Source organism: Arachis ipaensis, chromosome B4 (genome assembly GCF_059453495.1).
Source record: "Arachis ipaensis isolate K30076 ecotype BB chromosome B4, ASM5945349v1, whole genome shotgun sequence".
Lineage (NCBI taxonomy): Eukaryota > Viridiplantae > Streptophyta > Magnoliopsida > Fabales > Fabaceae > Arachis > Arachis ipaensis.
In genome coordinates this window covers 28,662,971-28,687,486 of record NC_142439.1, presented here as the reverse complement: position 1 = coordinate 28,687,486, position 24,516 = coordinate 28,662,971, and the positions used below count along the sequence as shown (strand labels likewise).

Genomic DNA, 24,516 nt, shown 5'->3' with positions numbered 1-24,516 from the left:
CCATCCTTGATTGGGATTGTCTTGCCAACCTTGGTTGTAGTTACCACCCTAATTATAGTTACCGCCTTGTTGATAGTACCCTTTATTTGGACGGTTGTAATAAGCATTGGTAGCCGCCAAGGTGTTGTCCTCTTGGATTTGTGGACATTCATCGGTATAGTGAGAATAGCAAGCACAAATCCCACACACTCTCTGAGGGACTAACTATTGACATTGTTGTTGTGGAGGAGGTGCAGATTATTGTTGATTGAGTTGGAGTTGCTTGAGAATATTGGTCATCTCTCTCAAAGTCTTGGTGAGGGCAGACTCAGTACTAGAGGAAACTTCCGCAATAGCTTTGGGATGATTATTCCTGTGCCTTGCATGTTGAGTAGATTCGGCTAAATCAGTGATAAGTTTCCACGCTTCCGTCGCCGTCTTGTACTTTGTCAAAGAGCCATTACTCGAAGCATCCAAAAGGATCTTATCTTGAGGCTTCATGCCTTGGAAAAAGTAACTAATAAGTACCAACTCGTTAATCATGTGATGGGGGCACGAATTAAAGAGCTTCCTGAAACGTTCCCAATTGTCATAGAGAATTTCTAATTCACCTTGAATGACGCAAGAGATTTCCTTCCTCAATCTATCCGTGACCTCCGGTGGGAAGAACTTATCCAAAAATTCTCTTCTAAGCAAATCCCAATTAGTGACAACATTCTCGGGTTGAGTGTAGAACCACTCCTTTGCCCTTCCTTCAAGAGAAAATGGAAAGGCATATAACCAAATGGCAACCTCATCCGCACCATATCGCCTAGCAGTTGAACAAGCCGTTTGGAAGTCTCTAAGGTGCTTGATGGGATCTTGAGCGGGTAGACCGTGGAACTTAGGAAGTAGATTAATCAATGAGGTCTTTAGCTCAAAATATGCATTCAAGTTCGGATGACACGCTTGAAATGGTTGAAGAGTAAAATCCGAAGCTCTCACCTCCTTCAGAGTGATTCTTCTAGGAGCGGCCATAGTATCGGTACCTAAATCAATGGAAGAGGTGTCAATAGATATAGTGGGAAAGGATTTAGTTTCTTCCTCAAATGACGCTTTGGATTCAACCTCGGGTAATAAGTGAAACGATTCTTTCAATTTCAGAATCAAATGGGGCTAAGCTCGGATCTGGTAACGAACACGTCATTCAATAAAAGAAATATAGAACTCATGGAAATAAAATATATTAATCAAAATAACTAATAAATACTACTAATAACCAAAAAGCACACAAATAAAAGATGTAATTATGCAAATATGAATATATTTACACCAACCAATAACTTAGCACACATATGTAACTCCCCGGCAACGGCGCCAAAACTTGCAAGCGGATAAATGTCGGTCAAGATTACCAAAAAGTTTTCTTCCAAATCAACGTCGTGCGTATAGTCTTAACTGACGAGATTTCCACTAGTCAGAGTTAAAAGGTGTGTCACAATTAAATTCGATATCTGAGAGTAGAATCCCGAGTTGTTTCCCTAGGAGTTGACACAAGATGTAAAATATTGGTTATGATTTTCCTAGAGGTTTTTGAAGTTGAGAACAAGAAAAATAAATAACTAGAAAATTAGAGCAACAGTTAACTAGCAAGAGTTGGTAATTAATCAATATAAAAAGGCCTTGGTTCGGGGCGAGAATCAGAATTTCTATCCTTATTGTCTTGCCCAAGTGTGATGGTAAAAGCTCATTGCTCTCACTTAGTTATCCTCTAACGATTGAAGAAAAGTTAAGTGAAACGATTAACTTTAGCTCACAAGTCCTAGTCACTTCATAAAGAAGAACTAGAGTTGGTGAGTTTCAAGCTAATTAACAATATTCAGTTACCAATCAATACTTGAATATAACAATTCAAGTGGATCCAATTACTCAATCCCAAACCAAGCAAGGAAATCTATTCCATGATATTGGATGACATTTTCTCAAACACTTGGTGAGCAAAAATAAAAAAAACATGATAAAAACTAGAAAATAATCCAATTCAAATTACCACTGAAAATAATTAACAAGAACAAAATAAGCAATAACAATTAATATGGAAATAACTCAATGAATTAACAAAATTCAATAGTAACAAGATCCAAATATGAATTCAATTAACGAAATAGAAAAGAGTACTAAAAAAATTAAAGAAGAAAACTATAAGGAAAATGACTAGAAAATGAAAGTAACAGCAATTTCTCTCAAGATCTAAGTGAAAGTAAAACTAAGAATACCAAAAACCTAAGAGAGAAGTAAGAGTTTCTCTCACTAGAATTCAAAACTAAAAAACTAAGCTAAAGTGAAAAATGTGTCCAGTCTCAGCTCCATCCCAGCCTCTAGTATGCATTTTCGGGCTTGAAACTGGGCCAAAATCAGCCCAGAAATCACCCCCAGCGTATTCCTTTAATTGCAGCACGTAATGCTCGTCACGCGTACGCGTCAGCCATGCGTACGCGTTGGTGGGCTCTGCACAAGGTTACGCGTACGCGTCAGTGGACGACGCTCCTGGTCACGCGTACGCTTCAGCCATGCGTACGCGTCGCTTGGAAGATTGCTTGATCACGTGTACGCTTCAGCCATGCGTGCACGTCGCTTCCAACTTCTCAAATCTTCAAATTCTTGTGTTCCTTCCACTTTAGCATGCTTCCTCTTTATGCTTTATGCCATTCCTGATCTATAAATCCTGTAATCACTTAACACATATATCACGGCATCGAATGATAATAACAGAGGATTAAAAATTAGCAATTTAAAGGCCTAGGAAGCATGTTTTCAATCATAGCACAAAATTAGGAAGAAAACTTAAAAATATGCAATTTACATGAATAAGTGTGAGAATAGTTGACAAAACCCACTCAATTCAATCCAAAATATACCATGAAATAGTGGTTTATCAAATCTCTCCACACTTAAACATTAACATGTCCTCATACTAAACTCAAGGGAACCAAAAGAGTGAAGGAAAAATTGTGAGACTTACACAATGCAACTTATCTATATGAATGCAACTACATGCTAAATGCTTTTACCTACTTGGTTAAAAGTAAATAAATTCTTCCAAGAAAAAATATACTGGATTCCACTAATTCAAATTTCACAATGAAGTACAATTAGGCTTGCAAGAAGAAAGTTCGTGAAAGCCAGAAACAAAGAATCGAGCATCGAACCTTCACCGAAAGTGTATACACTCTAATCACTTTAGTGTTTTCTCTCAGTTCTCTACTAATCTTGCTTAACTTTCACCTTTCTTTTCAAAAAATTCTTTTACCTTCTATTTCTGAATTCTTCTGTGCAAATTCTCCTCTTTGTAACCAAATCGATCCTTAAGAATTTCTTTACACTCCTATCAATGGCTTCTTCCTCTGTTCCAAAAATTTTATCTACTCAAGACAAAGGCAAACACACCACCACCAAAACTTTTGAATAGTCTGATTTGCAAATATTAACTTGATTCTATGATATTATCATTGAGGATCCTAAAAGCTTGCCTTCTAAAAAAAGGATTCTCATCCCTTTCAGTGCTGAAGACGAGACTTGCTGTTTTGTTGGCCCCTTATAGATTCTAGAGCATACTAAAAAGAATGTCCATTTCTTTCCAAGTGCCGAAGAAGAAGATTCACTTGTCAAGTAGGACATTTTCATTGCTCCCTTCATCGATCACAAGAAATCCTTCAGAAACAACCCTAAGATCACCTCTCGAAATACTGACTTCCTTGCCTGGTATCAATGCGTCGAACCAGCAAAAGGTAATATTTGGAGAGCATAGGGTATTCATGATCTTCTTCGTCTCTCTTACTTCACACCCACTACTCATCACTGGATGATTAGAGCTGCATTGTGTTTCTGGAATAAGACCACTAACAATTTTCACCTTCCTTGCGGGATGGTGGGGCCACACTATTTGATGTTGCCGCCATTACTAGACTTTCGACAAACTATCCCGATGCAACATTCGATACCAAACCTACAAAATCCTATAAGATAATTCACAAAAATTCTTATAGTGATTTCATCAACAGTAATATGGGCCATGGAGATGATCCTGCAACGGATGAAGAAAGGTTGCTTTCTTATATTATTGGTTAAATGCCATTGTCTTCTGTTCAAGGAGCATTCAAATACAAAAATTGTTCCTTCTACTGGATGCCTTACTCCATAAGGGTTACAAGTTCAACTTGGCCTAGTTAAACTTGGGGCATTTATATGATGAAATGGGGGCACTTAGTTGACTGTCTTCGAAATAGATCCTCGATTAGTGTGAGTTATCCCCTTTGTCTCTTACAAATCTGGCTAAATGCCATTTTCGAAAAATTTGTGAAACAAAATGGGGGAAACACTTCAAAAAAGTAACACGTCGAAGGCTTTCGATTAGTCCCCTTTCAACCAAATTTCAAGGATGTCAATTCGACCGAAGACCTTTTTTGAGCTGTATTCTCACTACTTCATTCATGTAAAAGCTTTCAGAATGAAGAACTAACGTTTATCCCCTTCTTACGTCGAGGTTGCGGACCAGCTTGGTTTGAACATCTCTTTTTCCCTTATGACGATGAAGATAATGAGGTAGCCAATGCCACTTGGGCCAATTTCCTTGTTGTACAGGTATTTTCGATAGAAATACCTCAATACAAGAAAGAGCAATTTAAAGTAACCCTCCATTCTCCTCATTACATTGCAAGATAAATGGGCTTCTCCCAAACTCTTCCATCACATGTTCCTCGAAAAGACAATGCTCTTTGTCATTTCAAATTCAAATAAAAAAAAAGACATTCAAGGATGTCTCGATGTCAACCATATACATCAAGGTAACTATTCTCATTTATCTTATGTTCGCAGTGCCTTTGTTACCAAATCTTTCATCGAGTGGTGGAACAATTACTACTCTCGATACAATCGTACCTTGGATGAAATCAAAGAATTTGTGATTATAACTCTCTAGATGACTGAAGCCTCACCCAAAAAGCTCCAAAAAGGAAAATCGAAGCTTCTGTAAAACCCAAACAACCAAAACAAGAAGTCCAAAAAATTTCGACCAGAACCTCCAAATCTGTAAAGGTAAACTCTTAATCGATTCTTTCTATCAAACTTTTATCATTATCCATATATATTTTAACAAACTTTGCATTGAATTATTCAATCTTTAACTCAGAAACCACAATCAAGTGAAAGCACTTCCGATGAGAGTCAACAACCATCCCAACCAAACATTTTTTCCTCATCCTCCGATGGTTCTGATTTAGATGACTCCTCAGAGACTTCTTCATTCCCACATCTCCAACCTAGCAAACCTGCTCAGGTACAACTGTTTCACCAATTTAACCTATTTTCATCAATTTCGAATTCTTTTACTTATAAACATTTCTATCATGACAAAGGCTAGGAAGGCTGCTCAATCTGTTCCCTCCTCATCGATTGCACAAGTCGAACCGGAAAAGCAAGGAGCCCAACACGAATTAGGACTTCAGGAACCTCATTCCTCTACTCATGCAATCATTGTCATGGCCGATCCCATCCAAGTTATTCCCCCATCGAATGTTGAAGAACAAAATCTGGTGGATCGGAGCCAAGAAAAATCTCCTTCTGTTCAAGCTATGAACAATTCTGCTCCTTCTTCTCCCATTAATTTCAACCTTATTATTAACTCCTCGATTTCACAAACCCTCAACGCACCTTTTCGAGAAACCAAAGAAACCATACCTTCTCCTCAACATCCTCCAAGTCCAATAGAATCAACCCAATCATCTTCTTCACAATGCCCTGTTCGTTCAAAGGAAGTTCCAGCCACAACCTCTGATCTTCCATATGCTGACTTGGCTAATCTTGTAGCCATCTTGACTAAATTTTTCAAGAAGAAGAAATTCCTGTCTCGAGTCCGATCACAAAGGATTTTCCAACTCCAACTCTCTCTGCAAATCTTACTCCTACAACTCTCGAGCAATTAACCTCTGTTTTTAGGCTATTGACCCATACTACTGACGAATGGGTTGCATAGAGTGATTTAAATAACCTTTTGTTTGACATCTTAAGTTCTTCTCTTGAATTCCAGGTTCCACCTCAATTTTCTTTGATAGTAAGAAGGTTCACAAGGGTTTTCAACAATTTTTCCATTACTCTATGAAATCAATAATTTTGTTTTGACCTGCTTCTATCAAAGGAACAGCCTCTACCTATTTTGTAAAATAATCAATTGCCACTAGGATAAATTTATGATTCTTCGATGAAGGTGGGTGTATTATTCCAATCAAATCCAAAGCCCATTCTCGAAATGGCCATGGTTTAATAATGGAATGTAATTCAGAGGCTAGAATCTGTTGTATCACTCCGTGTCGTTGACACTCCTGGCATGCTTTTGCATAATCGATGCAATCTTTAATCATAGAAGGCCAATACACTCGATCTCTTTGGAGTGCTCATTTCATTTTCATTCCATCTTGATGAGCACCACATATACCTTTATGGAATTCTCCAAGGGCAATATCTATATCCGATTGACCTAAACATCTGGAAAGGCTATCATCGACGCCTTTCTTGTAAAATTCATCAGCCATCAATACAAAATTCATATCTTTTAACTTAACTTTTCGATCCACCCGAATATTCAGATTTTTCAAATACTCTGCAATTATTTTTCTCCAATCATTATCATCCCATTCATCCAGAATCAAAACCTCTCTTTCTTCAATAGGTATCAAAATTTGACGAACTTTGCCAACTTCTTCAAAGTTTCAGGGAGTATTCTATATTTTGATACAATTTGAGCCAACTCATTAGTAATCTCATTATGAATCCTCGGAATATGAACCAAAGATGCTTTTCAAAAAGACACTAACAACTCCCATGCTATTGATAAATACTTTTGTAACTTGTTATTACACTTAAACTCTTTTGATAACCGTTTCAATGCCAATTGGAAATGCCTAAGGATTTGAACATCTAATGCTCCTTTACTAATCAAATTTTCTAAACCCAATATTAAAGCCTCATATTCAACGACATTATTCGAAAAAGGATATTTTAATTCAAAAAAAAAAATTCTAATGGGGTACCTTCTGTAGAAATAATCAAAATTCCAACTCCGGCACCATCCTTGTGTTTCGAACCGTCAAAATACAGTTTCCAACAATCGAAAACTACATTGACCATATTTGCCCCCTGGTCATTGAGATTGTTCAGTCGATCTACTAGAAAATCTGTAATGACCTAACCTTTCATAGCCTTAGCTGGCACATATTGCAAATCGAACTCCGTTAAAGCAAGCATCCACTTTTCTACTTGTTCTCTTAACATAGGATAAGATAACATGTATTTAATCAAATCTGTCTGTGCAATTACTTTTACAGTTTTTGCAACCATATAACATTTCAACTTTGTACAAGCATAATACAAAGACAAACACAACTTTTCAATGGGAGAATATCTTGTCTCGATATCAGTTAGCACTCTACTTAGATAATAGATGGCTCTCTCACATCCTTCCTTATTATCCTGAGCCGACATGCATTCAATAATATTCGTAGATGCTGCAATATACAATTTCAAAGGCTCATGGGAATGGACCATCGCTATCACTGGTGCTTTGGACAAGTAAACTTTGTCTGATTCAAACAATTTTTTATGTTCTTCTGTCTATTCATATTGTGACTCATATTTAAGCTTAACTAAAGATGGAAAGATTCGAGTTTGGCTAGAAAGGTTTGATATGAACCGTCGAAGGTAATTAACCTTTCCATGGGAATATTGTACTTCCTTTTTCGACTCTGGAGGAGGAAAATCTAGAATTGCTTTAGCTTTATTTTGATCAATAGTAATTCCTTTCTTATGAACAATAAACCCCAAGAAATTTCCTCCAGACACACCAAATGCACACTTCAAAGGATTCATTTTCAACCCTTTTTTACGCATTGTATTAAATACCTGCCTTAAATGATCGAGATGTTGGTTTATCGAATTTGATTTAACCATAACATCATCAATATAAACTTCCATGAACTTCCCAATAAACTCATGAAAAATGGTATTCATGGCGCGTTGGAATGTTGCACTAGCATTTACCAAAAGGCATTACTACCCATTAATATGTTCCTAATGCCCCAGGACATCGAAAGGCAGTTTTTGATACATCATCCTCAGCAATGAAGATTTGGTTATATTCCAAAGAACCATCCGTAAAACTTAAGATTTCATTGCCTGCTGCAGAATCGATCAACATATCTGCTACGGACGTAAAGTATTCATCTTTTGGAGTAGCATTGTTTAAATCTCAAAAATTAATACATACTCACAGCTTTCCATTCTTTTTCATTATTGAAATAATATTTGATACCCATTCTACATAATGAGCAGTTCGAATGAATTTTGCCTTAATCAATTGTTCAATCTCTTCTTTAATTTTCTGATTGATCTTAGGAGCAAAGCGTCGTGGTGTTTGCTTTATTGGCCTAGCAAACAGTTTCAATGCTAATCGATGTTCTACAAGAAAACGATCAAGACCAGGCATCTCATGATGATCCCAAGCAAAACAGTCTTTCTATTCAATTAAAAGACTCAACAACTTTGTTTGAAATGGCTCATCAAGTTTCTTACAAACATAAGTATGTCGAACGTAACCATTAGATCCCAAATTAACTTCTTCAAGAGGATCTTGCGACTCGAAACCTTTTGTCACGTCATCATCTTTTATTGAATATTTCTCGAAACCCAAAGGCTCCAAATCATAAATACAATCAAAAGATAAATCAATAAGCTCACTTGAAATGAAACAAACTTTATTATTAACCAAATCATCAATTGAATCATTTTCAGTACAATGAGCTTTAGCTATATCGAAAGAAGCCTGACAGATAACACTACAAGGAACATAAAAACAATAAGAACCTAAACTATGCCTAAATTCGATTGAAGGAATCAAATCTGTCCTACTTAATGAAATATCTGAATTGAAATTCCTACATGATTCGACTTCATTAGTAGAATCACCTTAATTTTCAACAGAATGGAAACTATCTATATAATTATTCAAAGTTACCAGGTAATTCGAGACATCTTGTTCAGCAGTCATCGAGAGATGTCTTCGAACCACCACCTACGCAACCTATCACTCCTAACTAGTTAGGGAAATATCAAGTTGTGGACGATGAAGCTTCACGTTCAATCCTTTCGAAGTCAAGAAACAAGCTTCACAATTGAAAGAATTGAGTACCCTGTCGACACTTAACAGTTTTAACTTATTATTATATATCTTCGAGTCAACATGCAATTGCTCAACATATAAATTCGAATCTACCTTGATTATTTTGGGTTTTCCTTCATCTGTGCAAAGAAGGACATTTTGATTCACATTGGACGGTATAACCCCGACACCATAAATCCAATCGCATCCCAATAACGCATTGTAACTGGCCTTCGAAGATACAACCATAAAGACAGTATTTCGATAAGAACTTCCAACTCGCACACTAAGAGTTACCACCCTTTCGTAGGAGTAGATACTCTGCTATAATCCGTTACAGAAATATTGGTAGGAATCAAATCATCAGGATGCTTCCCCACTTTTATTAACATTCTTTCTGGCAACAAATTTATTGCCGCTCCTCCATCAATCAGAACTTTGTTTACACTGATTCTGCTCATAGAAGCTGTTATATATAGCGGACGAAGATGGGACTTTTGTTTCTCAGTAGGCCTCTGGAAATAGCCTAATTCATCCTCATATCAAATGAATGAAAAGATCTTCTCATCTTCTACATCATAATCTTCGTTCGGATTCCCTTCATACTCTTCGAGATACTCAGTAGGAATAATTGAAATGGTACTTACCATCTCATTGTCACCTTCTTCAAAATACTCTTCATCTAATTTAGCATCTTTCTCTTTGCTAACTTCTGGGGCCACCATCACAGCCTTCCTTTTGCCAAATTTAGTAGGAGACGGCATCTCTTTCGGGATTATTTCCCTATCAGCCAGGAATACTACTCAGGAATGAGCAGAAGGAGTTGCCCCCTTGGCTCTATCAGCTTGAGATATCCTCTGTACCTGACGTCCACTCCTTCCTCTTTAGTTTCCTCTGGCTCAACCCTGGAAATAAGGATAACATCCCCAAGGAAAACCTCGATGACCCCATTGTGGGTTACGCCGGTAGTGTGCATCTCTATTACAAAATTCTTGGCAATTTCGTATCTATTGTACACCTACAGCTTGTGAACGGCTCAAAGGTGCAAAAATATTTCTTTTGAAGAACACCAGAATTCTGTCCCTCCACTCTTCGAGTCGGTTGTCTCTATCGAACTTGTTCCTCTTTATGAGCCAACTCTCTCTTCATTCCTTCTTTCTCAAAAATTGCCTCAGCTTCAGCATCGAAAACTGCATTATATCAAGGACACAAAGATACTTCTCGATCTTTCAATTTTTGTTGCATTAAGAAATCCAAAATCCCATCACCAACTTCGGGATAAACTACTCGAACATTAGTTTCGAAGTCTCCTAGAGCATTATCGAAATCATAAGAAAAATCAACCATATTAACACCAAAATATGGTTCAGCAAAACTAGTTCTGGCGTCGAAGGGATTGGAATCAACCTTCATCTCCTTCGTTCCCTCATCAAATTTCAACCTTCATTCCATGATTGCTTCTTGTATCAAGTCTCTGAAACAGACACAATTATTAGTCAAATGGTTAGTTGGTTGATGAAATTTACAGTAAGGTTTCCCCTTTAAATCTTTTACTAAAAGCAGTGTCCTGCCCTCTGGCAAGATTAACTGTTTATCTTGTAGCAACACATCAAATATTTGATCTGATTTCAAAATATCAAAACTATATTTTTCCCACTCTTATGTTTCGAATCATTCGATTTATCAACATTCGAGATTTTCTTAAGTAAAGAACAAACATAAGGTGACCCTTTCTTCAATTCAGCCAAATCGACCTCTGTTTCAAAATCAGATTCCTCACTCGAGGACTCCATTGCGACATATGACACCTTTTCCTTTCGAGAAAAAGATTTACTTTTCGATTTTCTCTCATTTTTATACTTTTCTTTTTCTTTTTGGAGAATTTTAACCTGGCGCACCCTATAACACTCTTACTACCTAAATGTCACGCTTCTGACTGTGCCACTCTTATAGTAAGAAGTATTACGACTACTTCATATACTTAATAATAAAATAGGAGCCTTTGACTCGAAATCGTATCACTGATTTCTTTGAAAACCAGAAAATTACTTTATCTTGAAAACAAACAAACATATATTTATATACAAGACTTCTTACATAAGTAGCTAATAAATATAATATATATATAAAACATACAACTCCTATCCCTCTTACAACATTTTAATAATAAGGGCGAGGGATAAATCTATAACATGTGTCAACAAACAGAAACAGCATATCTAAGTACTTAACTAAAACTCCGTAAGCTTCTTCGTCCACCTTGAAAAGATAAAACTGTAGGGCGTGAGAACGTAACCACACGGTCTCACCACGGAGTTTCAGAATTTTCATAAGAAGATATTTAATAAGAAAACTGTTTTTCAAACTCAGTGATTATCGTTGTCTTATGAATCTTTTAAAAACCGATGGTTTAACCACAAAAAAAAATTCAAAACCTTTTTAAAAGAAATCAGTTAAGTATCCAAAAATCCAAAACTCACTTTTCTTATAAAAGAATCTTAAGAGTTTCTTAACAGTATGAATGACTAATCTATTCCAAACATAGGTTCATTAAGTCTAGGCTGAACCAGCTTGATTTTTCATACTTTACTAAATCTCAATCAGAAACCAATTACGCAATCAACTAACACTATCATCAATTCAGCACCAAAACTCAATCTCAAAAGTACCATACCAGAACAATCACAGGCAAAACAGACAAGAAAAACACAGGTATAGATAGCAGTTACAGCAAGTAGCTCAGATATCAGTTAAAGACAGTTAAGCAGTCAGGCAAACCAAAACAAATTTCAACTCAAACAAAGCATACAAATGCATATGATGAGTGTTTGCCCTATGGCTAATGAGCTCATTTGTCGATTATATAGCCAAACCCGACATGTATGGTAGCTAACTCGGACACTGTCTCTTCTTTGCGCATTAATATCATTAGAGGAAATACATCCCCCGTCACCATTAGAAGGATTATGTGCCCTATCACCATTAGAGGAATTATGTGTCCTGTCACCATTAGAGGGAATAGGTGTCCTGTCACCCTTACAACCAGAGAGAAAACATAGACATGTCATCAATCATCCTCAATCATGTCTCATTTTTCATATTCATTCAATTTCATAACCAGACTCAGTTTTCTTCATTCTTCTTCCTCATCTTTTTCCTGGAGCAAGTGGATAACGCCACTGCCTTTTATCCGAGGTCTCAACTCTTAAGCAAATTCAAATTTTATTTTCAAATCCATTTCTCAATATCATTCAATTCATTCAAAAATCATACTTTTAAAATCATAATCTCATCGTTCTTCATTCAAACTCAAACATCATCATTCCTTCCATTCCTTTCATTAATAATTCAAACTCAAAACATAATCTTTTTCTTAATAACTCAGAAAGAAATCATATAATTCTTAAATCTCAATCGTTCTAAATAACCACTTTAAACGAAGTCTCCAATTTTTATAAAAATTTGAGCAGCATCTCCTCTAAAATTCGGACTATGCCACCCTTATGGGTCCCTTCAAAACTACATTTTCCAACCGTTCTCAATCAGCTTCAATATCAAACAATTATCAAATATCCATTTCTTTCTAATTTTTAAACCAACTTTGATATCAGATCAAGTTCGATGTCAAACCATTTCAAAATCAATTTATTTCTCTAATTCAATTTATTTCCAATAAATCAAACTCATTTCCAAATCTCAACCATTTTCCAAAATCTGACCATTTCCAATAATAAGTCTTTTTTTCAAAATCAACCAGCTCCAATATTAAATCATTTATAAAATCAATAAATTCAAAATCAAACCGCCTCCAAAACCAATTCATTTTCAATGTCGATCTATTTTAATTATCAAATTAATTCTAAAATCAAGAAAAACCCCTTTTCATAATAACAGAAGTATATTTTATCAGCGAACATCCACATCCATAAGACAAACATAATAACAGAAGTATATTTTTCACATAAATATCTATTTATAACAATTCTGTAATATAAAATAAACTTTAACAAAACCCCTACCTCAGTTAGTCGAAACCCACAAAGCCAAAAGCGTCTAAAAATTCTTTTCTATTGGGCCAAATTCAGCGGCATCGAATCCGACAATTTTCCATAACAGTGATAGCCATAGAAACACCATACACAACAGTAACTCAACCCTGAGACATTAATGTCACAAAATCCTTAATAAACTATAACAAAACGCTAATGGCGAGAGCTCCAAGGCAAGAATAACTTACTGTACTGTGAAAGGACCAAGAATGAAGCAGCCACAGTTCTAGCGGTGAACTCCGGTAGCGTAAACACTGCTCCCAGCGACCATGCATGACAGCAACAACCACGACAGTAGCAGCGGAGCCCCAATCACGTTTTCTCTCTCCTCAAGCTCCTCAGCAGCGGCGGTGATGCTAGAGGCATCAACCCAGCAATAATGGTGACTGATTGGCGGTGATGATGCAGGCTCCAACGGCAGCGACCGAGCTTGCTCGACGATTCGGTCTCCTTTCTCCTCAGCTTGGTTTGGCGGCTCGGTGGCAGCGGCTATGGCAGGACGCGTCGGCGGCAGTCCTCCCCCTCCCTTCCTTCTTCTCCATTCAGTCCTCTCTTCTCTCTTTCCTTTCTTTTCTCTCCATCTCAGTGTGTGTGGATTTCTGTGTTACGGGTGTGAAGGAGTTAGAGGGGTGAGGAATAATGGCGGCTGTTTGGGTAAAAAGGGTGAGAGAGTGAGTGTTAAAATGAAATTTAGGGTTAGTGTTAGAAGAAAATTAGGATTTGGGTAATAAAGTAATTGAAAATCAAATTTAATCAAATAATAACTATATATAAAAATATCATTTATTCATTAACTTGCAATTTATTTTCAAATAGTATTCTAATTCAGTAATTAGAGGTAATAAAAATCAATTTCCTTTATAATCATAAAATAAAGTTAAAAATCTAATTATTCAACTTAAAGCATATAAAATTCTTATTATTATTCAATTAATAAAATTTTAAATCATAAATAAGAAATTATTTAATTTATATATAAAATCCCTTAAAATATAATCTTAATTAAATATAAAAATAAAAAATAAATTTATTATTTAATTTTTTAAAAATACGGGGTCCCAACACCTTTTCAACTAAATGGGCCAAATCAGGTATAAGAACATTAAGCAACTTTCGACGCGTATAGAAGCCTAGCCCCATAATCGTTATCTTTACTACCTTACTTTCAGGAAGAGATACATAACATCGACTCCTAACATTCTTGAAATGGATCATATAATCATCAACTGTTTCTCTATTATCACGTTTCAGAGCCACCAGGTCGGTAACTGTTACGTTCAACTCCCCTCTATAGAATTGTGAATGGAAAGCACTCTCTAATTGTGCCCAAGTCACCATCGAATTAGGCCTAAGATTTGAAAACCAAGTAAATATATTCTTCGTCAATGAAGAAGGAAAAAAATTTATTTTCAAATTCTTATCATTGGCCAAATTACCTATCTCGACTAATTATCAAAAAATATGCTCAATAGTTGATTCACCAACTTTTCCAGCAAATTTTGTATTTATTTTAGGATTTTTTACCCTTCGAGGCACCTCTGCCATTTGAACAACAGGAGAAAAAGCAAAGACAAAATAAGGTCTATTCATAAAATCCACATTGAATCCAACCCTATTAAGTACATCCTCAACAATTCTCGTGATTTGATAACATTCACCACTTTGATTGGCTCGAAATCGAGCCAATACGTCATCAGCATTTTAGCCATGACGAATCATTCGAGGATTTTCTCTGCCCAAGAGGGCATCATTATTTTCATTTTTAAACAAATTTTCAATGTCCTCATAATTTCCTTTCATATTCTGCCTATTACCCTCATCATAATCGACAATTCAAGCGATTCGCTCTATTTGCCTAGAGAGACATCCAAACTTCGTCTCATGATCTGCCATCATAGGATTCAAGATTATAGTTATTTGTTGGGTTAAAAAGTTAACCAAATCATGATGACTTTCATCGACGTGTTGTCAAAATGCCGTCATCGAATTAGAAGTATTCGATGTAGATCCCACATAATAATCTCGAGAATACTCAGGATGTTGTTGCAATAGTTGAACATTATTTGCCCAAATTGTACTTCCAAATCGAATTGAAGGAACAAAACCACCTATTGGCAGTACGTAACCTGGAGGAAGGCCATAAGGTGGCCAACTAGCGGTTACTGGAGGTTGAGTTTGTGATGTATTACCATGTGGGCGAATATTATGCCCGTTATTCCCTATTTGAGAACTGGTAACTACCGCACTTTCATTCAACACACTTCCTTCCGGATGTGAAGTTACATCCGCCGAAGATTGTGCAATTACAGGCACACTGTCACTTGCAGATGAACCACCATTTACATTTGAAACTTCGTCTGCCATGCACACAATTCTTCCACTTCTTAATTGCATACACTATGACACCACACAATCATTTGACACACTTAAACTTTCAAACTGTCCCACTGGGCGTGCCAATTTAATTTATCGATTTTTAGAAAATCGAAAGTGGTTCGATATCTAGCGGTTTGGAAATGAAACCTACTCTTCTGTGAGTACCAGTTCTTTAAAGTGCATCAAAGGACCTTTTTGATAGAACAAAATAAAAGAAAATCTGAAAGATAAACAAAATAAAACTTTGAAAATAAATTGACTGGAATTGAAAGAAATTGCATTGAATTTAAATAAAGTAATAAAATGCCTTTGATTGGATCAAAGGACTTTTAAAGTTGAAAGTAAAATATCGAAACCTAAAATTAAACAAGAAAGATACATGTTGCTTGAAATATAAATTTGCAAAAAAAGTAAAAGTTGCAGAAAATGTAAATATAATTTGAAAACAATAGAAGGAACCCTACAGAAAATAACTCGGATATAAACTCAGAAAGTCTTTGGGATGTGAGTGTGTTTAAGTATTTTTCTGAAGCAAAGTTCCAACCATTTCTTCATCAATCCTTTATCTATTTATAAAAGTCTTTGACCAACCAGATTCAAGAATAACTTCCACATGAACTAATTCTCAAGTAACCGTTTCTGCTTTTTTTTGCACAACGTGAGTAACTACTAAAAGATTAAGTTCAAAGGACTTCAATTCTTTGACTGAACACATTGACTAGCTTCTCAATCGATTACGTTGACTGGCTCCAGCCTCTCATTCCTCGACAAACCTTTCTCAATACAATTTCCATGCCTTGAAATAGAAATCTATTTATACTTCGAGTATGTATTTCTCGAAACTAAATATTTTCGATCAACAACATGAAAGCTGGATATGGCCCTAATACTACTAGGATGTATCATCATTTTGACATTATCAATATAACAAAAGCCAAGATTTAGTTAGGTTGGGTCTGAGTTTCAGTGCAAAACTTATAAAAAAAATGGTGTGTTATTATATGTGTCAATCTAGATTGGCTTGGCTTGTTACTAAGAATGGAAGGAGATATATCTCATGTCCTATTAGTTTAAAAGCTACAAATAGAAGTGGATGGGAAAGAGAGGTTTGTGTGGTCACAACGGTGGTGATAATGGCATAAATGGCTGGGATGTCAATGACAGGAGTTGTAATGACAGGAGTCGTAACTGGAAGAGAAAGATACAGTATTTTTAGAATTTATAATTGGTTTTAAAATAAAAATTTAGTTATCATGTGTCTTATCAACAAATATTAAAGTTATTATTAATAAAAATTTAGTTATCATTCTCCGTCCTTGTTTAGTAAAATGTTTTTAGTTCTCGCTCTATTTCTGTTGCGAATCTTTGTTTATTTTTTTCCACGGGTATTCATAGATATCATTAAGTTTTAGTTTTTTTTTAAAAACAAATTAACATAACCATAATAAAATATTATACAATTCAACTGAATATATTAAATCGAACACAAATTTAACATAATAACACACATAAAATTTTTAACATATTAATTAAAATTACTTGCACAACTTATATATATAAAAACATTTAAGTGAATTTTGTTTTATGGAGATTTTGCGGATCCCGTAGAATCGATACTTTAATCTCCACTCCCATTTTCTGTCCTCATTTATTTTCTTCAACTCCATAGAGATTTTGTGAGTTCTTATTAGCATTTCTATCGTGGATAATTTTCACACGTATTTGTGAGTGCGGATTTTTTTTACCATCTCTAATGATTAGTTAATTATTTAGGTGCTAATTTGATTAATTAAGTAAAAATTTGAGAGATTAATTAAATTAGTAGTTGAAATTAAATGAATTATTTTAATTAACCATTTACTCATTATTATAGGTAGATAAAATAGGAATGGATTCTTGCACTCCCACAATTCAAACAAAAATAGTTAAATGGTCTCACATTTTTTGTGAACTTTTACATGCTGCTTCTCAGTATCTATAATTATGGAATAATTTTCTTGTTTCTATAAGTAATAAATTTCTTAAAATAGAATTATTAGTTCATAAGCCAAACTGCGCGAGTTGAGTGACATCTCTACAAATCAATCAATGTATAGTTAAATTTATATTTAATAAATAATAAAAAGGCAACTATATTGTAACGAAGTTAGTGAAGATGGCGAGATTATGTCTAAGAGAATTGCTTTCAGTGTCTTGTCCAAGAGGATATGTCTTCCCTTGTTCAGTATTTGATTTGTATATATATACTTTTAAGTGATGATTCTTAAAATATTGATTCTAGAGACTATCAATTTATTGAATTTATTTCTCTCATCCAAAATCAAGCGTATTTTAAATATCTAACAAATAAATTTGGGTATTTAGAATAAGTTTAAGTTGAATTACTCACTCCAAAAAGATATAACATTTATAACAAAAATTTTGTAGCAAAATTTAAATTATTACAAATTATAGTATTTTTTAAACAAAAATTAAATATTAATACAAAATAATCATATATTGTAATAATAGATATATTTTGGTTACCAAAGCTTACAATTTTTTGCAACAAAATATATATTGTTTCAAAAATTCAATATCTTTTTTAACTAGCACGTGTTTGTTAAAAAAAGTCGTAATTTTTTGCAACCAAAACATTTTTGTCACAAAATTACATTGACTTTTGTATCAAAATTTTGTTTTGTTTTAAAATGATATTTTTTTAACAAAAAATTATTTTGTTTCAATTTTCAAAATCTTAAAACCCTTTGTATCAATACCTTTTATTGTTTCAAAATCTTAAAATATTTTGTATCAACATTTTAGTTCTTTAGATATTAACTGTTGAAAAAATTATACCTTCAATTATTCAAGAAATTGAGTCTCATTATTCATTTACTTAATAATCTTTGATAATCTAAAACAATTCTAATAATTGTATCCAAAGAAAAAAAAGTAATACTTAAATATAATTATTAAAACAATATTAAGAAGTCAACACTTTCTAATAATTACTATTTTTACTTGTTTGAAGATTGTTAATTTTGAAAATTTGTTTAATAAATATAATAAAATTTGACTTAAAAATATATGAAGCTTAGTTGTTAAAGAATTTTGTATAACTTTCCCAAATAATTAATTACGGCATGTAATTGGAGTTTAAAATTTAAATAATTTGAAAAATAAAGAAATTGAAGATTTTAATTTAAACAATTAGAATTTAAAACCCAATCTTGTGAATCAAAATAAATTAAATAGATAATTTAGAATTCTATATTTGAGTAATTACTCGAACTCATTTGCACATTAATAAATTAAAAAAAATATAGAGTACTAATATAATATCTGTTTATTTATTGTCAATAATAATTAATTATTATATTTTAATTATAAAGTATTGATATGTATATAAAAGCACATTTATAAAGATATTTTTATTAAATACAATTATAAATAAAAGTTGGCAGAAGTTGGTAGAATCTTTTGTTGAGGGTATGTCTAAAATGAGTTCAACACTTATGTGCTTATTAAATGTGCCATATTTATATAGACCATTAGATTTTATTAGATTAAAATCAAAGGCTAATATAAAAGAAGAGTATTGATAGATTCTAATAAATACAGAATATCATAATACATAAATAAATATTTTAAATAACAATACTTTAATACACAATACTTTAAAATAATGGCAACAAAATCTTTTATTTATTAAAATTAATTATTATACAAAATTTTTTATAATATTAAAAAATTATATTAAAATAATATTTTAAACTGTAATATAAAAATATAAAATAATTAAAATTTTATTTTATATTACTTGACAAATAATTAAATTATTATATTTAAAATTTATTAACTAACTACTTTTATTAAAGATATTATTATATAATATAATTTTTTATAAAAATATTTTTAAAATATAATTTACATATATATAGGATTGTATAATCTACGTATATATATCATGTATTATATATAATATTTTAAATAAATTATATTTTAAAAATATTTTATAAAAAAATTATATTATATAATAATATCTTTAATAAAAGTAATTAATTAATAAATTTTGAATATAATAATCTAGTTATTTTTTGAGTAATATAAAATAAAATTTTAATTATTTTATATTTTATGTTATAATTTAAAATATTATTTTAATCTAATTTTTTAATATTATAAAAAAATTTTATATAATAATTAATTTTAATAAATAAAAAATATTTAGATATTTTGTATTTATATATTTTATATTTAATTATTTAATAATAAAAGATTTTATTGCTATTTAAAGTATTATGTATTAAAGTATTGTCATTTAAAGCATTTATTTATGTACTATAATATTCTGTATTTATTATAGTTTATCAATACTCTTCTTTTATATTAACCTTTGATTTTAATCTAATAAAATCTAATAGTCTATATAAATGTGGTACATTCAATAGGATTTGGATCCTCTAAAATTTGAATTTTACTTTAGAGAATAAAGTGTGATCTTCTACTCTTGAATAGTTTTTCTTTTATATTTATTATTGGTCTCAATTATAAAATTAATAGTGAGAGATCATATTTTACTCTCTAAAGTAAAATTTAAACTTTAGAGGAGATATAATAAACACATAAATGTTGAGACTGCTTTGTTGAGATTGTGAATTAAATGAGCGCTCATTTTGCATTCTTATCCATCTATATATATAGATGTATATCTAGCACATGAACATGCAATTGTCTTTAGAATCTCCAATTAAGAATTTGATTCTATATACCAATCCCTAACCGAATTTAGAAAAAAAAGAAAAAGGGTTGATTGAGTGGCACGTGTCGTATATCTAGTGTAAAAACGTTGTAAGAGATCTATTACATTCACATGAAGAATAAGTCAAGACTGCAATTGGTAGTTTCTTTTCATAAGTTGTATACTAAATACATCGAGTCATGATAAATTTCATAAGAATTTGGAACATTTTAGAAGTATTCAAGATGTCCCACTATTCCTCATTGAATAAGAGGGATGTAATATATTAAAGTCGATTGTTTTGGTACCTAAAAATAGTGCCTAATTTTTACAATATTTTTTAATTATTTTCGTTACTCATGTTGTCAGAATTTGTTGATATAATATGATCAAGTATCACCACAATATATATTAAACAGTTTGAATTAGTTATTATATAATATGATAAATTTATAAAATTAAATTAAATTAATTTTAAATTAAAAAATTTTAATATCTCATCAAGATTCTTTCATTTTGAGGTTGATTTCATATAATTGTATAAATTTATCATGTATGTTAATAATTAACTAGGATTGTTAAATATGTATTATATTTAGTGTGGTATTACTTAATATGTTATATTAAAAAATTTTGACGTTGTCAACAATAAAAGTGATGAAAAAACTAACATCACTAACTTAAAATTTTTATAGGACGAATTTGACTAAAAAAACTTTTCGAACACCAATTTAAAAAATGAGTGATATTTTTTAAATAAATTTGAGCATTTAGTCGTTTAAATAACTAGCATGTTAATTATTGGAAACAAAATGTGCATTACTTACCAAAACCAGAGTCAAAACAGTTAACTACTTAACTTCATTCCAGAAAGAACTCCTTACGCCTTCCAAGTTAACCAGTATGAGTGAGTTGGATGGTAAATTAAAAAAAGCAGCAGCAACAACAAGAGAAGTGCTTATTCTAAACATTTACCAATTACTATTTTTTTAAAGTCTTTTATTAGTTTCAATATTTTGATATTCTTTTAGTCGATATTAAAGTTTTTCCAAATAAATTTAGGTAGTTTGCCTGTAAAAAATATAAAAAATATTATTTGTATATTAAAATTAACAAAAATATATATATATATATTGTTTAATTTATTTTTAATATATATTTTATATTAATATAATAATTTTAATAACTGATTTTAGTGTATACCTAATAACATTAAGCATATATGAACATAGAACAATTAAATCATTGGTTGCTCTTTAGAAGTCTTAAAAGAGAGGAAAGAGAACAAACATGAACCAAGGCTAGCTCGCCGCAACTGATGAACACCCTAAAGTGGGAGATGTCACCGGCAAGCCATCCTTGGCTCAGATCTACTCACTATCCCTTCATGCAAGGCTGTTGAGCAAACACCATTAACAATGAGCTTCAATTCCATTCCATCATTCATGTTTTCTTAATAAGTTCTCACATTTTAGTTCACTTCAATGCATGCACTTGATCAATATCTGTTTTAGTATTTATAGCCAGAAAATGAAGGTCAATCGGGTTGGAATGGAATCCGACACTTCACAACCCACAAATGTGGCCAATGACCCCACATATATTCTTTAAATTAAATGTGGCAACTTACTTAAGTTCTTATTATCAGAGACCAATATAATTTTGTTCTGTTGGAATCAATTTTAATTTTAGTTGATTAGCGGGTAAATCACCCCCAAAATAAAAAATGAAGTCCACAAAATATAGCCTCTAAATTAAAGGAACAAATTTGTGACTCATGAAATACGAAAAAATATTGTATATACAGAGACGACGGATCCAGAAATATTATTTTGGATGGGTTAATAACATATATAATATTAAAAAATTATACAAAAAATTATATAATGTAAAATGTATTACAAAAACATATCGATAGAGAATATATTTTAAAGTACAAAAAATATGTATGTACTTTTTATTAATGAAGTGGTCGATTCTTCGTATCATAAAATTTATCGATAATAGAATCTGTGTCAAATTTTTTAGCAATTTTCTTTTCAATATAATTAAAAAACAAGTAGCAAGAAATTAATCTTTCATTTTGTGTTTATGAGTTATTCTTCACAATATTCATCGCTAAAAAAGATTTCTCAGTTGTAGTAGTTGAAATAGAGAGAATTAATACCAAATGAATCAAGAAGGACACTCACAAGAAGAAAAAAAATCTACTTTATGAGATTTGAAAAATTTTATTTAATTAAAAAATATTAGTAATAATATCTTTTCAGATTTTTTTAATATTGTTACTTACTTTTTTTGATATTACAAATCATTAATATTTAAGTTAGGTTGAATTTTTATTTATATTACACTAAATATTAAATAAATTTTAAAAAAAATAAATCATACATAATAACTTATTATTATTAACTTTTTTAAAAAAATTGGGGCGAGGCCTCACTCCCCCTAATGTCCGTCCCTGTGTATATATTAACTAATTTTTAATCTCTTTGTCGTTTTCATTAATATCGTTGACAACGTGACATTTTAGGTTTCTACTTAGTATAACTCAATATTCATAAACTATAAACCAATTGGAACCTATACTAACCTTCTAAAATTTGAAAAACTTTAATCTCCAGTATAAACTATATATATATATTAGAATTTTGTAAATTAAATATTTAAGGTCAATATAATATAGGTTTCGTTGTCAACAAAAATGGTATATAGTGTCAAGTAGACGCCTAACATGTCACAATAGCAACGATGTTAAGGACAATTGCCAAAAAATGATAATTTTTTATCCATTCCATCATTTGAAAATTATAAATTCATTCTTTTAATTCAATAGCTATTTGTCAAATAAAAAATTATTAGGGTGTAAAAATAATTATTTATGTTAAATTAGCTAAGTTTCTAAACTTTATTTTGTAATAGTTGGTAAAAAAAATAGATTTTTTTTCGACAAAAAGGTGTTTCGACTACTAATGGTTTCAATTACAAAAACAATGTTTCAACTACAGAAGCAGAAACATGCAAGCTAAAGTCGAAGAAAGATGGTAGAAAGAGCATCAAAGTTGAAAGGTAGTTATTGTTTTTCCTTGAGTATCAAGACTTGCTACTCGACTTGTAAACTAAGTAGAAAACATGGGTGCGAAATTTGAAGAATAAGCTGGAAAAAAACGTGGGACTTGAAGACCAAAAAAGACTGGGTGTCAAAACTTGGGAGTCAAGATTATTCATGGTCAAGGCAAGGTCATAGCTGAGAAAAAGGAGGAAGTAAGATCGTGGGCTAAGATTCTCCATGGCAAAAACTCAGAAGAATTCTGGAACTTCTTCAAAAATACTAGATCATCATAGGTAAGCTTCCACCAAAATTTTCAGTCCCAACGACGCAACACAAGACTCACAAGTGCATCTGAGTGTTGGAAGTCTACTTGTATTTTCTTTTTTTTTATTTTGTTTTTTTTTTCCGTTTCTTTTCATTATTTACTTTACGCATTTTGTTTTTACTTATGTTCTTCAAGGATTTTGCTTTCTTTCAATTTAAATTTTAAAGCTTCATTTTTTATTGCAATTCTTTATTATTTTCCACAATTCAAGCAACTCATACATTTCGATATGAACGCTAAGTAATTTCCGGGTTGAGTCCACTCTTTTTCAAAGAAGTCGTATCTGCTCTCTGATACTTGAGATCTTGATATAAGTTTGATTCGACACCCTATTGAAAAACCTTGTCGAGGTTATCAAAAATCAAGGGAAACAAATTGGCATACCCGGTGAGACACTAGGTTAAGTAACGTGTCAAACAGATAGAGCCTCTACTTCGACGGATACGTCGAATAATGACGCTAGTGAAAATACAAGAGGCCCAGAGGTAGAAGCTGGCCCATCAAATCAAACGACGAACCCTATTATCACAGAGAAAATTCCGTCGATTGTGATCACTAAGTGGCCCCCATATGGGTTGCCTCCAAATTACTCTTCACCGTTGGAGAACTCCAACATGGGATATATAGGAGGTACAATCACAACAAGGAACAACCCTTTGTATAATCCTATGCCTCCTATAGGATATCCTCCAATGGATATGCCAGCCAATTATAACCCTAATATGGCGAATTATAATGCTTATCCGTATTTGATGAATAATCCCCATATTTAGGGTCGATACCCATGTCCTTGTAACTTAACGTAGTAATGCAAAATGTCATTTC

General features: G+C 32.3%; 1 non-coding gene across 1 annotated transcript; it reads left to right on the top strand.

The window, feature by feature from the left end:
- The first annotated feature begins 520 nt into the window (after positions 1-520).
- On the top strand, positions 521-624 carry LOC148567034 (small nucleolar RNA R71). Its single transcript, XR_015882374.1, has one exon. It is a non-coding gene; the product is annotated as a small nucleolar RNA R71 (small nucleolar RNA).
- The last annotated feature ends 23,892 nt before the right edge of the window (positions 625-24,516 follow it).